The sequence below is a fragment of the Lepisosteus oculatus genome, chromosome 11, assembly GCF_040954835.1.
Source record: "Lepisosteus oculatus isolate fLepOcu1 chromosome 11, fLepOcu1.hap2, whole genome shotgun sequence".
Classification (NCBI taxonomy): Eukaryota; Metazoa; Chordata; class Actinopteri; order Semionotiformes; family Lepisosteidae; genus Lepisosteus; species Lepisosteus oculatus.
Window position 1 is genome coordinate 37,768,578 of NC_090706.1, and position 14,154 is coordinate 37,782,731.

The window sequence follows — 14,154 nt, forward strand, 5'->3', positions numbered from 1 at the left end:
AATAATATTTCACTTATTTTTTGTAGTAGAAGTATTGTAATGTATATGTTTATAGCAACGTCAAAGCAATTTAACATGATACATAATTGCATACACTGCACTGGAAATACACTAGAAAGCATGGTTCCATTATTTTATACCTTTCATGAATCTCTACTTAATCCAATTGGAAGATCTGAAACCAGGTTTTACTTCCATTTTCACAATGAATACACATTTACATTGGTAGCAATGGACTTATTCCGACTGTCTAGCAATGTGATTCGGGAAGAATGTTTTGTTAGTGTGCTCTTTTGCAAAGCACTTTTCGTGAAAGCAATGGCTTATTTCATTTTTAGTGGCATGGAAGTTAGCACCAATGCCTCACAGGTGGTAGTGGGTTTAGTTCCAGCTTGGGCAGCCTGCCTGTTTTGAGTTTACACATTCTCAGCACATTCAACTATACAGTATGTGACATATACTGAATAATGACTCTTTTACATTTCCCCCTTCCAGAGAGGGGCTTTCCAGGAGATTTCAGACATAAGGTGGGCTTGTATCCTATGAAACAAGTGATGACTGGGTGAATATAGAGGAACAGAACCAAATTAGTTTGATGAGAAGAATGTCCACTCTCTATTTGTCATTGATCTGATGAGAAATGCAATAGGGGATTGATTTTGATGTTTTGTCAGCGATCAGCACCCTGGACCCTGGACACCATGGACACCCTGGACAATTCTCTCCTTTTTCTTTTTCTCAAACCAGCCAGATACAGTCCAAAGTCAATCTCGTTTGCCCAACAGAAAGCCTGAATGATATGGTAAAACAGTTCTCCTTCATTCTTCCCCATTGTTTTTAGACATTTACTGTTTGAGAAATGCCAGGTCTATTCAGAAATGTGACTAACTTGGCCGGGAGTTTGTCTGCGTTGGTAGACCTAGGACTGTCAACGTGTAATCTTCAGACACTGTAAGGTCATAAACTAAAAACTAAATAAATAAATTTCATAGGGAAATAAATTAATTTGTTTTTACAAAGGCAAATGGTAAGAATTCTTTTTTCCATTTGCTGTTGTTTTTGCTTCAGACCAGCAATTTATTTTTTTTCACTTAAATAACACCTTTTTCTCTCAACAATCTATTATTGTGTGAAATTATAGTCCATCCTATGCATGAGTCTTACAAAAGAGTGTAATGGGCAGGAATGAGGACAATAATGAAAATGACATACTAAATTATATACCAATACCAGAACCATTTTTAAACACACACCACTTTGTGCTATTGTACCTTGCTGTAATACCCAATCATCTTATTTTTGCACGGTTGATGTACACCATAATACAAAACTAGCAGTATGGATCAATTGTCTTGTGACCCTAAGTCACACTGTGCGATTATACACTGACATGTCTTTCCTCTTACTCTGTGTAGTATATGGATTCTGACAGAAGAAATAACAAAAGTGCTGTATCATACAGTCAAACAGTATGTAATGCATAACCTTTAAAACAGCTTGAAAGAATAGGACAGTACCTAGGAACACTTCAGCAACATAACTCAAAGAGAATTAAAATATTTGGATTTTAAAAAGTTCCTAAAAGTCACATGTTGTGTGGGTCACCTGATGGATTCTAACTTCACCTTTGTGTGTGCAAATTAACAAGTGCACATTCCTTACCTTGAATATTTTGGCACATTTTTGTCTATTTGCAGAAGCCAAAGTGAAATAAGATAAATGAGAAAAAAAGAAAATTGGGTATGACAGAAGTATTAACAATTCTGTATTGCACTGACAGTAAGTAGCCTAGAGTTTCTTTAACATACCTTCCGAGATGAGACTTTGTAGGCTTGCTCAATATACGTAGTTAATCTCTGTCTATCTATTACTGACCCAAAACTAAACTGGATTAAGACTACAAAGCAAACTTTCAGTTAATGAAATCATAAGAATACGGAAACATCTCTTAAGATCAAAGGAATTTTCTTCTTGTTTTTATAAGAGGCAGCAGCTGTAACAATACCTACAGAGGTAATGTTACATTAAAGTTGCTCAAATTTATATGTTTTTTTATGTCAAAGAAATTATGTTTATGTGATTCAACAAGAGGGCTGACTCTATTACACAGAGATAAAAAGAGGAAAAGATCTGAGGTTTAAGAAAAAGATTGCTTTCAACTTTCAGGTCATTTTGCCTACAGCAAAAAAGTGGTGCCTTTATAAGTTCTCTATCTTCAGTGTGAAAGATAAATATCCAGTCAAGAATGAGCTGAATTTCTAGGATATCAGATTGGTTGGTTTTCGTGACAATCTTTGTTATTTGAAAACAGAAAGATACTAAAAAGGTTGCAAGTGGTGATAAGAACCATACGTGTCCATAATGTTCCAAAAGTTCACTGAGCCTGTCAAACCAACGCACTAGTGTCATCTAGTACAAGACGTTATATGCAATTTACTGCTGTCATTCTCTCTTTGGGGCTTAGACCTGATTTAAGATTTTTGCAGGGTAGCCAATTTCCCGACGGGCTTTTTTTTATCAACAGAACCAACATGTAGATGGAATTTTAATTCAGGGTCCTCAGCAAAGCTTGGGCATCAGAAAAAGAAAAAAACACGCCTGCTCTTTCAGGACAGCACCTACAGTCCATGTTTTTAACAGGCAGCAGATTTTCACTACCTACAACATGCTGATAACTAGGGAACATCAAGACACTGGTTTTGTCAATGTTTACCCTGCAGCTATTCATCACAAAACCAATTTCCTGTATTATTAAAATATATCTGAAATTTATTTTGAACATCCAGCAAACGAGGGACGGCCGTTTTAAGACACAAGTGACTGGCATACAAATACTGGAGTCATTTTTCAGCTTTGGCAAATTATTTATGAAATGCCAGAGCTATGAGGCCAAGGACTGAGTTTTGCTGGCTGCCACAGGCATTAGGTCTTTAAAATATGATTATGTACAGCTAGATTCTGCTATGTATCCAGTGCTGTATAATGTGATATAATAGCTACTTCTACTTGATGATGTCTGCCCCATCCTAACAATGACTATATCGCAGCTTGAGTGTTTAGTCTGTAAACAAGGTCCATATGGCTCCTATCCTTTGGATAGAATCACTTGAGATTAAATTAAGGCTTTTGTGGCATTATGAGCTTTTCTAAATCTAAATTGCTTTTCTAGAGGTATGATGTTATTGTCCCCAAGGAAGAGATTACCTCTCTTTTATTTTTACAAAATGAGTTTGACAGGATAGGCAAAAGTCAGAGCTACAGTATACATTTCATTATGTTTGGGCTTGTGGTCATTAAGGTTGGGTTGTTTTCTGATTTCCTTTCTCATGGAGACATTTTAGAATACTACAGTAGCATCAATATTAATATGAAGAAGTGTGAAATACAAACCTTAGAGTCAAAGTAGCTATGTAATGCTGTTGTGACTCATTTTTCAGTAGGAATACAAGAAAATAAAGGTTTTGCTTTAAAAACACTAAAAAATGCAGAATAACAAGTGTGGTGTTGGACTGTACCTATCCTTGGCATTAAACACAGTTGTACTGTACATTAATTTTAAGATGGTTTATCTTGAGGGAAAAATAGAATTCCATTTACAATATGTTAAGCAAAATTACATTTTGAAGTTAATCATAATTTATAGATGATGGGGTTTAGTAATTAATTTTCTAAACTCTTTTTGTGCTAGGTGTTTTATATTCTCAGACATATCTTACAAATACAAATAATTTTAATATATATGTGAGTAATGAAATAAATTGATTGTGAAATTCAACTTTAAAGACCTGTATCTGAATGTTTTCAATTACCATTTGAAAGAACGAAATGGAGTTCATACTAACATCCCATTCAGAATAGCTATACAGTATATATGTATTTTTAATTTTAGATTAATTTTGTTGCCCTGGATAACAAAAAGCAATTTGCCTCACCAAAGCATGCTTAAATTAATTAACAATACCATGCATGCTTTTGAATTGTTAGACATTTAATTTAAATAGCATTTTGTTAGTATTAACTGGAAAAGAAGATATGACTTGTTATTTTTTTCTTAATTCATACTGAAGAAAAACAATCTAAACTGAACCTTAGACTTTTCTTTAACGAGTATTGTAGAGCTGCAGAACAATTACTCTGTACTGGTACTCAAAGTGCTATCAAAGTGCGTTTTGTGCAGAACCAGAGATAAAAATTTTGGCTGCAGGACTGAAAAGAAGGGTGAGGGGGTTTTAATAAAAAAGAAAATGAGGCGCTTGGGATGCTAATGGTTGTATCAGTGCATAGTTTTGTTATGTTTTTGTTGTTTTTTTTCTACCATCCAGAAAAAAAAAGGTAAAGAATAAGTTTCTAAAGATAATGTTAAAAGACTATGTTAATAGTCCTTTATGTGGCCTGTTATGGTCTGTTCAAACCAACTTAATAAGTTTCTCCAGGACTGGATAAGGTTAACTCACTGTACTTAGCATAACTCACCACACTGGCCATTGCCACATGCTGAAAGAGAGTTGGCTCACATTAGGATTTAATTGCATTGCATTTAAAGCTTCATTGAAAGGTTGCAGGAAAGAATCATTAAAATTTCCATTAAAGAACTATTAAAGCAACAGTGGTGACTACTTTACATTTATTTGTGCCTTTTTTTCATTAGCTTTTGTTCGAGAATGCAGTTATTAAAAAGAAAAACATGAATTTCCTTATAAGAATATTCTTACTCTCGCTTTGCACCTAATACTTTTTAGCTCACGAGAGAGTAGGTTCTCGATATAATTGTTTTCTTCCTTTAATGTTAAAGCAAAGCTTCATAACCAGTCTAAATAATGAAACGGAAAATTAAATGCACTAAATGAAGTTTCAAATAGCTAAAGTTACTGTTTGTTCTTCCTTTTGAACTTCTAGCACCTGGCAAAGGAAGGAAAAGCTATCACAAAGTGATTCAGTGGCATCAACATTAGGCCCTGCATGATTCACAAAGTTAGGAGAGTCCAGTTTGTGTCTCTTACATATGACAAGATCTGCTTCAGGAAAACAAATTGAGTGAAATTAGACTTAATCGTAATTAGTTCAAAGTGAACCATAAGTAAATATTACATTATAAATTAAGGGGTAGATGTGTCCTTTCTTTAACTTTAACAGATTTTACTGGGGGCATTTGCAAGGATCACCACTTCTAGCATTTGTATTTTGACAAGAGAAAAATGGGGATAATGTACATACCGAGCATTTTGTGTGGCAGAGAGAAGGAAGGACACTCCTTAGATATTACAGATGTCACTGAACAGCTGTCAAAGCTCTTTAGATATCCGAGGGTTAATTTTTCTCCAGTTTCTTGAAGACTTGGAGTTTTCTATTACCATGAAGAAGCAATACTTTGTTTTCAAAAGCAACCCAAACTGGGCAGCCACAGTCATACTCATACATGAGTTGTAAACTAGGGCTTAGATTGATGTTTACTCTGAATGTGAGTACAAATGGAAGAGATACTTCAAAATCAGGCATCACTAACTGATGAGCCCTTTTTAACACTAAAGCGCTAGGCAGTGGGAATAAAAAATAATGAATGAGAATCCATTGATAATCATTGGCTTCTTCTTGCCTGGTGACACAGTGTCCTCTGTTTAAGCACCGAAGCAGAAATTCAATCAGAAACTGATGAAAAATACAAAGACTCACAACCCCAGCAGCCCTTTGCTTCTTTTCTTATTCCCCTTAATTGAATCTGGAGCTACAGTTGAGACCCTTTCTTGATCCCAGTATGTTATTATTAAATAAGCACTCAAGATCTTTTATTAGGGAAGACAACTTAGATGAAGGACACTAAATCTAAACAAGCTTGACGGGAGGAATGACACTTTTTGGAAGACCATGGTCCAAATCCTAAGGGCATACCAAGAAGAGGTTTCTGCCTTTAGGTTTAATTTACTCCCCTTTGTCAATTGAGCAGTTGGAGAGCAGAGAAAGGAATACAAATATCTCCAAATAGGTCTCCAGAGTTATTACATGTATCTGCTCCAAGATTCATGAAATAAGTGGTTTCAGAGGGCATTCATTTCTGTTACAAAAAAACAAATCACCCTGCCTTTATTTAGCTAATGATATGCAATAGTCATAGTCTTATGATACTAATTTTATATTTTAGCACACACTTCTAGTTTTATTTTATTGAATTCTCAGACTAACGGCACTAGATGAATACAGTGTTTTCTGTGGCTACAATGCTTAGTCGTTTTCTTGTTTGTAGTCTTAGAATTCTTATTCTGTGTCAATACTTGACTTGATCAGCAATGTAAAAAGGTTCCAACTTTGGGAGCGCATACAGTATATTGTTATCCATTTTCAAACAATTTGCTTCCTGGAAGTTGCTTCCTGTTTATTTCTCTTTTGCTGTGGCATGACAATAAATATTTGTGAGTGATATAGCAGAAATGGCATGGGGATAGTGGTCCTCAGTCATAATACTGCCCAAAAGGTACATCTCGAGTCAGTCACAATTTCATTTTTACAAATCTTTTTAAAATATCGACAAATATTTTAAATTGCGAAACCTTCAATGTGAGACATAAAAAAAGGAAGGCTGAGATATGAATCATAAGAACACAAGCGCAAGGCAGAAGCCTTTACAATTTGTTTGGAGGTGGCAATAAGGAATTTAAACAAATAGCAGTTATTTGTCAATAATTGTTTCATAAACTATGTATACCCACAGCCCAGTGCTGCATAGAAACTCTCCATGAAATGATAAAGAGGGCGAGCTGCATCAGTGTGTGCTGACTGCCAAGGAACGAATAAAGATTAACACAACAACCAAAACAATGTGCTTCTTCTTTGTAGTTTTCAATGTGGAATAAACCTTCACAGCTTCCTTTCCACGTAGTGACACAATTATTAAATTAGTTGCATCTGCATTTTTAGATGCAGACATTTTAATACAGACTACAAATCATACAAGCTTTAAAAACAAAAAGATCTTTATTAGGCCTTTGCTTTCCAACTTCCAGAAAGTACACTGTAAGGAGAAGTGAGCGGAAGATCATATGATTAGAGCACATACTGTATATTGTGCAGTAACATCGTTCAGGTTTTGGCCAAAATTAGACTGGGACTGCATATTCTAACTTTGTGATCGACTGGTTGCTGTAGTTCAGGACCCTATGCAGATGGTATAATCCGGAAGTAAGTGGAGAAGGACAACAGGGAAAAGACGTAGAGGTTCAGGACAGGTAGACACACAGGGGGCGTGACGACGGTGATCCAGTGCTCGGGGGGTGTGGCAAGGGCAAATGGATCCAGACAGTCCAAATGGGGGAATCCAGGGTCCAAAACCAGGGGATCCATCCAAGACGAGACAAAACAGGGTTAAAATCCAGAACGGGATCCGGAACAGGGACAGCAAATAAAACGAAGGTAACAAGACCAGGAACTCCGAGCCCCGGACTCAGATGGTCAGGACGCCATGATGAAGCCTATGCCGTTGGGTCTTTCTTGGACCTGTTGGTAGACGGGCTTCGGGGCATCCATCTCACAATGCTGTGCCAGGACTAGTGAGAGCGCCAGGCTTAAATAATGGTACACAATACAGGGGGCAGGTGCACATACAGTATTCAACTAAAATACGGAGTGCCCTTAAGAGGAAGGATCCCGATCGTGACAGTTGCATAATCATCAAAGCAAGCCATTCTATGGCTTACAGTGGATAGTACCTTTTGGAAAACTGCTGCAAATACATAAATATTATATTTATACATACATACTGATTCTATGTCTTTCAATAAAAATAGGACATCGTCTTAGAGGAAGGCTTCAGGGAAAATACAAAGACCTCACTGGGGCTTATTACTCTTGTAGAAACTCTGGCAATAATGCACAGGAGACGACAGTGAACTAAAATTGTCATCTGGTAAACAACAGGGATCCGTCTTCAACTGCTGTGTTACCATATTGCAATCACATCTGCAGTGAACGGGACACAGTTTAAACTTTGGGAATGCATTAACTTGTGGAGCGTGTTTGTACTATTAATGATTATTAAATGGATGCTGTTATATGAAGGTTTTCATTATTTTTTTCATAATGCACTGTAGCAAATGCATCTGTTCTATCAAGAACTGGCAAACAGAAATTACATTCTTATGTAGCTCATTGGGCATTGAACCTGTCTAAGCATGTGATGAACAAATGGCTTTAAATGAACAATGTATTTAATATCACTAATATAAAAACCAAATTCTTTTTCTGTGGAAAGTAGTATGTATTGCAAGCTTTTTTTCAGAAATATCAGCACTACTGCTGTGCAAAAAGTAGTTTCTATAACACTATACTGCAAGGATCCACATTTTCCAGCTTTTGGACATAAATAATTAATTATTTTTAAGGTTTGTGTTTAAATAACAGGGTTAAAATGTTAAAATAACAAATAGGAACGTGCGAATCAAAACAACACACCTGTGGCAAATTGAAAATTAACCCAACTAGCGTTTCTTTCAGTTCATGCAGCTAATGCAGGTTGGGTCTTCACTTTTTGCAGCTTTTCAGCACCTAGTATACAGCTGTTTTCAGTACTCCCAGGTTTTCTGTCTGCATATAAAGTAGAGTGTACAGAATATGTTTGAAAAAGGGCTTATGAAAAGTGAGGCAAAGACACCAGATGAAGCAGTGTGTTCAGTTAAAGACCACAAATGTTTCACTGAATGGAAACCTTGGATTTGATAAGTAGTGCTTTGACATGTTACCAGGCTATTTTCATGCAACACAAACAAAGGTAGGCTGACATCCAAAAATGAACTATGTCTGTCATACAAAAATAAACTGCAAACATACTCAGCAGAAAAGCTCACTTCTGAAAGCAGAATTTACTCATTAGTCATTATATTAAAAAAAAAAAAACTTTAGATTTATATCCTGTCTTTATGAAGGTACAGGCCCAGGCAGCAGCTTACAAAAAATAAATACATAATACATTCAATGTACTGAAAGTATGCACACAAAAGCAATCAATTCAAAACTCAGACTCCAAGAGCTCCAGTTCGCTTTATAATAAGTAGAGTCTGACAAGAACATGCTTAATATAGCATTTGAAATTGAGTTTCTGAAGACTATATTGCTGTTTGAACTTTATTGCAGAATATAAAGTGCTAGATGAAGGGACTCTGCTTTTAGTGGAACATGGTTTAGTTTAATGAATGAGGCAACAACCTAGGGGTTATGAAGTGTAGTTTTTATTTAGAAGTTTTAGAAATGCCTATACATCCATCCATCATCAAAAAGCTATTTGTTCCTATTAAAGGTCACTGAAACACAGAGCTTCTCCAGGAAGCATGGGGCACAAGGTGGGACTCTATCCTGGACAAACTGCCAGTCCATAGCAGGACATGTTGTATACACACATACTGTATATCCATACAGGTATACATCAGAGACACCAATTAATCTACAGTAGTTACCTTTGGAAGGTAGGAGGAAACATGAGCAACTAGAGCAAATACTATGCAGGATATGAATATAAATTCTATGAATACGTGGTGTACATGCTAAGTCCATACAGAAGGTGCAGCAGACTGGAACTGAGCTCATGAGAAGTGCTAACATTCATACCACTGTGCAAGAAAGTAGTCATGATAGTAGGTAAATCAGCTGGTTCAGTAACTATAATTATAAAGCTTATTGTCTTATCTGTATCTGTTAATTTACAGGACACCACTTCATTTCTTCGGCCCAGGTTTTCCATTGTTGTTGTTATTCTCGTAGAATCAGTTGTTTAAATAAATGTGTATAGGCCAGGTTAGCTCTAGGTTTTCACAAAGACAAAGTGCACAAATAACTTCCCTTTCACTTTTCTGCTAAATTCTCTGGAGCAGGTCACAAGAAAATATAATCCCACGATGATAGACAGAATCACCAGTAATGAGTTTACGGCTTAACAACCAAATTTCACTTAAACACATTTTAGATTCAAATAAACTGTGGTGATTAAACTGTAATGATGTGTAAACAGAAGTGAAAAAAAATCTGCCATTGTTAGAACAGTTCTTGTGTTATCTGTAGAATTTATCAAATGACTTTCATGAACTTTTCAATAGCGGTGATGGAAAATTACTTGACCTTAATTAGCAGTGTTCTCAGAGTTTGAAGAACCTATTAATTCAGATTTAACACATCAATTGCTTTTCTTTTACATTACTGGTTCATAAGAAAAAGAGACACACAAAAGGCCAAAGTAAACTGGATAAAATGTTTGAAGAAACATGAAGAGAAAGGCTCAGACATCAATTATGGCAGCAATACATCAGCAGACTTCTGCTTTGGCAAACCGGGCTGTAATCAAGCTCTGTGTATCTGGGTTCTCTCAACTGTGTAAGCCTCTGCTTTGAAAGTTGTACCGAGCATATCAAGGCTAAATGTTAATTAGTTTAATTTGTAAACTACCTAACATCTAGGCAAGACTGTTTGTGAGGATTAAATGCTGACATGACATCCCAATTTGTTTTCCTACTATTATTGGTTTGGGGAATTTATGCTATTACTTATTTAGATTAAATTTTCTCCCAGAAAGACATACCCCCCACAACGTTTTCACAACAGACGATAGCTTGGTGAGAAATCTGGCTTTCAAGTTAACCAGACTTACTTTGGAAAGCATGGTAGAAATCTTCTTAGGCTCAAACACCATGCAATCTGAGAACTGATTAGTATCAGAATGCATTTTAGATGATAATGTGCCGCATGTGTGATTAATTCTGAAGGTATGTAAACTTTCTCTGTCGAAGGGAACCATGAAACTCAATTTGCTTTTTTATGGGTTGTAGGAGGATTGCATATGAGTAACCTTCTCACACATTCTTGACCTAAAGCAGGTCAGAAGAATGTGTATTGTTGACATGCCCACATGTTGCATTGTCTTTGCTTGAGAAAGACTGTTCGTATATATCTGTATGGTCATATTGTTTTTGTCAGGGTTGCCCTGGCTGCTGCTCTGCTCCGCCCACGCGTCTCGCAGTGCTGATTGCCATGGACACCAATTTAAAGGAGACCTGGTTCACCTGGAGGGAAAAACCACCTCGCTGGTCAGGGTGATTTGGGGGACTTTTTAAGAACCACGCAGGCTCTGTTCTCGCCTCTGATACAGAGTCTGTCTCCGAGTCCCTCGAGCTTTGTACGGTCTAATCACTAGCTCTGTTTTGCCTCCTGTGCCTTGGTTTGAATTTCTGATTTTGCTTTGTTCTCTTGACCTGGGATCTCCCACTGGATTCCTTCTCATCTTCCCATGTCCAACCGGGATCATCCGGCTCCTGCACCTTTCTCCAGTGCTACATCGTCATGTCTGCCTGACCATCCTACTTGGTTCGACCCTGATGCTTTTGCTAGTCTCCACCACTGTGGTGTGCTGGCAGGCCCACAATCCGCGGCATGGCGGCCTTGTCTGCGCAGGTGGATCCCTGCCCCTACCCGCCTGCATTTCAACCTCTGTCTGTGTGCAGCACCGCACTGCAGCCGCTGTCACCATGCCTGCCTGCACGTCCCCTGGGATTCATCCACCTTTCGCCCTGCAAGCGGCTTCTCCCATGAAACCCCACTGCCAGTCTCATCAAATCCGTTATGATTGTTACAAATTTACATGGAATAAAAATGTCATTCGAAACCTGAAATAAGACACAAACTATGGAGATTACCAGGAAAGACCATGGTCAAGCTTACTTCTGGGTGGGCAAGGCCAGGTATGTAGTGTTACACGGTAAAGTTACTGTACCATTTTGATCATTTCTAAAAGTATGATAGAGTGCACGGGTCTATGTCCTAAATGCTGTAACTGGAGTTTATGTGCATAATGTGAAAAAGAAAGCTTGCCCGTCCAAATACGAGGGTAAGATCTACCTAAGGTACTTTATCATTGAACAATTTTATTACTGTATTTGAGGTAATACATTCGAGGACTAAGTCTTACACTTTGCAGCAATAACTTGCAACTGTGAATGGAATGTTGAGGAGTGGGGCCCTGTATGTTTAATAGACATCATCCCAATGGATTAATCAAACAACTAAATAATCAATCAATTATTTAATTCCATACTCATGAAAGTTCATAATTAAACAATTAATGCCTAATTAGCCACACTTAATCTGAAGTATCAAGGGATTTTCTTATAACTGTATTCTGTTTGAGTACAGTATGTAATAATCATCACTCCACTTGTTACAGTGTGTTCGGCATGCCTTTGTTCTTGTCCTTTACCTAAATTTGATGCTGCATACAATAGTTAAAAAGATGGCAAATGCACAACTTTGTAACGCATTACAATATGGGGATATAATTACAGTAACCATTTGAATTTGCAAAGTTTAATTCTGAAAAAAAATTATATTTAACTTATTCACTTGTTGTATTTGCTGAACTGTTTTAGGTCACAGAACATATGCACATTCAAAAATAGGTCTGTAGGCAGAAATTGTCACGCAAGTCTGGCTACTAAAAAAACAGGTAGTGAAAATTGTACTCAGAGATGTGCTAAACTCTTTAGAGGTTTCAGCTTAAACAAACAGCCTCTCTTCCAATTATATTGCCTTGCATGCAACAAAAAAACTGACACAGGCTGTTTCAAAACCTTAAAAACCCATTATATAGACAGCACACGTTTCTTAAAAAAGAAAACTTTTGATAATGTTTGAAGACGCTGAAGAATATCTTGGAGACTTCAATTCAGCTCTGTTTACTTTTCTGTCAAAAAGAATGTAAAGTGTTTATTCATCTCAGGTTAAGAAGTTCATCTGGTGAATTATTCCAGACAGGTAGATAAAAGAATACCCAGCTACCTGCACCACAGCTTATCGAAACTACAGACTTTATTCATTCTTAGAGATGTGATTGACAGCGTCAGATTTTTTTTATTACATGCATGACAAACTGCGCTTATTGAAAATGATGAGGACAGATGTTTGCTCAGACATTGTGGTAGTAATGTTTTACTTGATGAAAATGAGAATTAATCAAAAATAAAATATGCAGCATGAAGCCTGAATCTCAAAGTCAGACATTCATTCCCAGACTCACCTCTTTCACAAATGTGTTTTAGCTTTACTTGGATTTTTTTGTTGTTTACAGCACCTGTTGCTTATTTGTTCCCTGTATCCCATTGCAATCAGTTATTCCTGCAACAAAATACAGAAGCCTGAAAAAAACGTCTTAAAACTACACAAAACTATCAACTAAATTGTACTGAATATGAATTCCCTGCATTTAGCTTATTTTATATTAACTAAAATTGACTCTCTTAAAAAATACAGGCAGATACGTATTGAATTATTTATTTTGTTAAGGTTTTCGTTTGCATATTGCACTGTCATTCAAGTCTAAATGGAGGCTGTCAATCAGTTTCCCTTAACACAAAAATATTTTGACTTCAATAATTCAAATTCACAGTCCAAATAATAAATACAGATATTAATTTGACAGCATATTTAAACACAGAGAGATAAAGACACAGATAGCACATTCAGTGCATATTCTCCTGAATAGCACAATGTTCTGAAGTGCATGTACTGTATAGAGACCTTTGAACCAAAGGTTTTGAAACTCCCACTTGAGACAGCTTTTCAGGGGCAATTTTTCCTTGAACTTTTCTGGAGACCCGCCAATTAGCTACAGTATATTCTAGAATCACTACGAGCATGTGAACCAGGTAACTCTTACAAAAGTAAGAGCAGAAATATTTTGTCTGAGGTTTGAGGAGTTACACAAACTAAAAACATGTGTCATTTTTGAGGAAAAAGTTTTTAGAAAGAAAAAAAAGTTGTTATAAATGTTCTCTTTATCCAATCCAATAAGATTAGATACATTTTCAGAATGGTGAAAGTTCTTGAAATTGTAATAACCAATAAATATATTTTTTCTTGTTGCCCATGATGAAGATGTTAGTATTTGATTAATTGATGTTCTTATCTGGGGTAACTGTTTATCTACAACAAATTAAAAATATAGTTTTTAATAATGACTTAGCTTTGGTTACAAAGCAAGAACATTGTTAATCCATATGTGTGGGATCCCAATGTACAGTTAACAGCTGGTGACGATCAAGAAAATCAGACATTTTAGTCTTGTTGATGTGTCAGCATGCTTCTTTGTGGAATTTGTTATGACAAGAGTGGATTAAAACAATAATGCAGTAT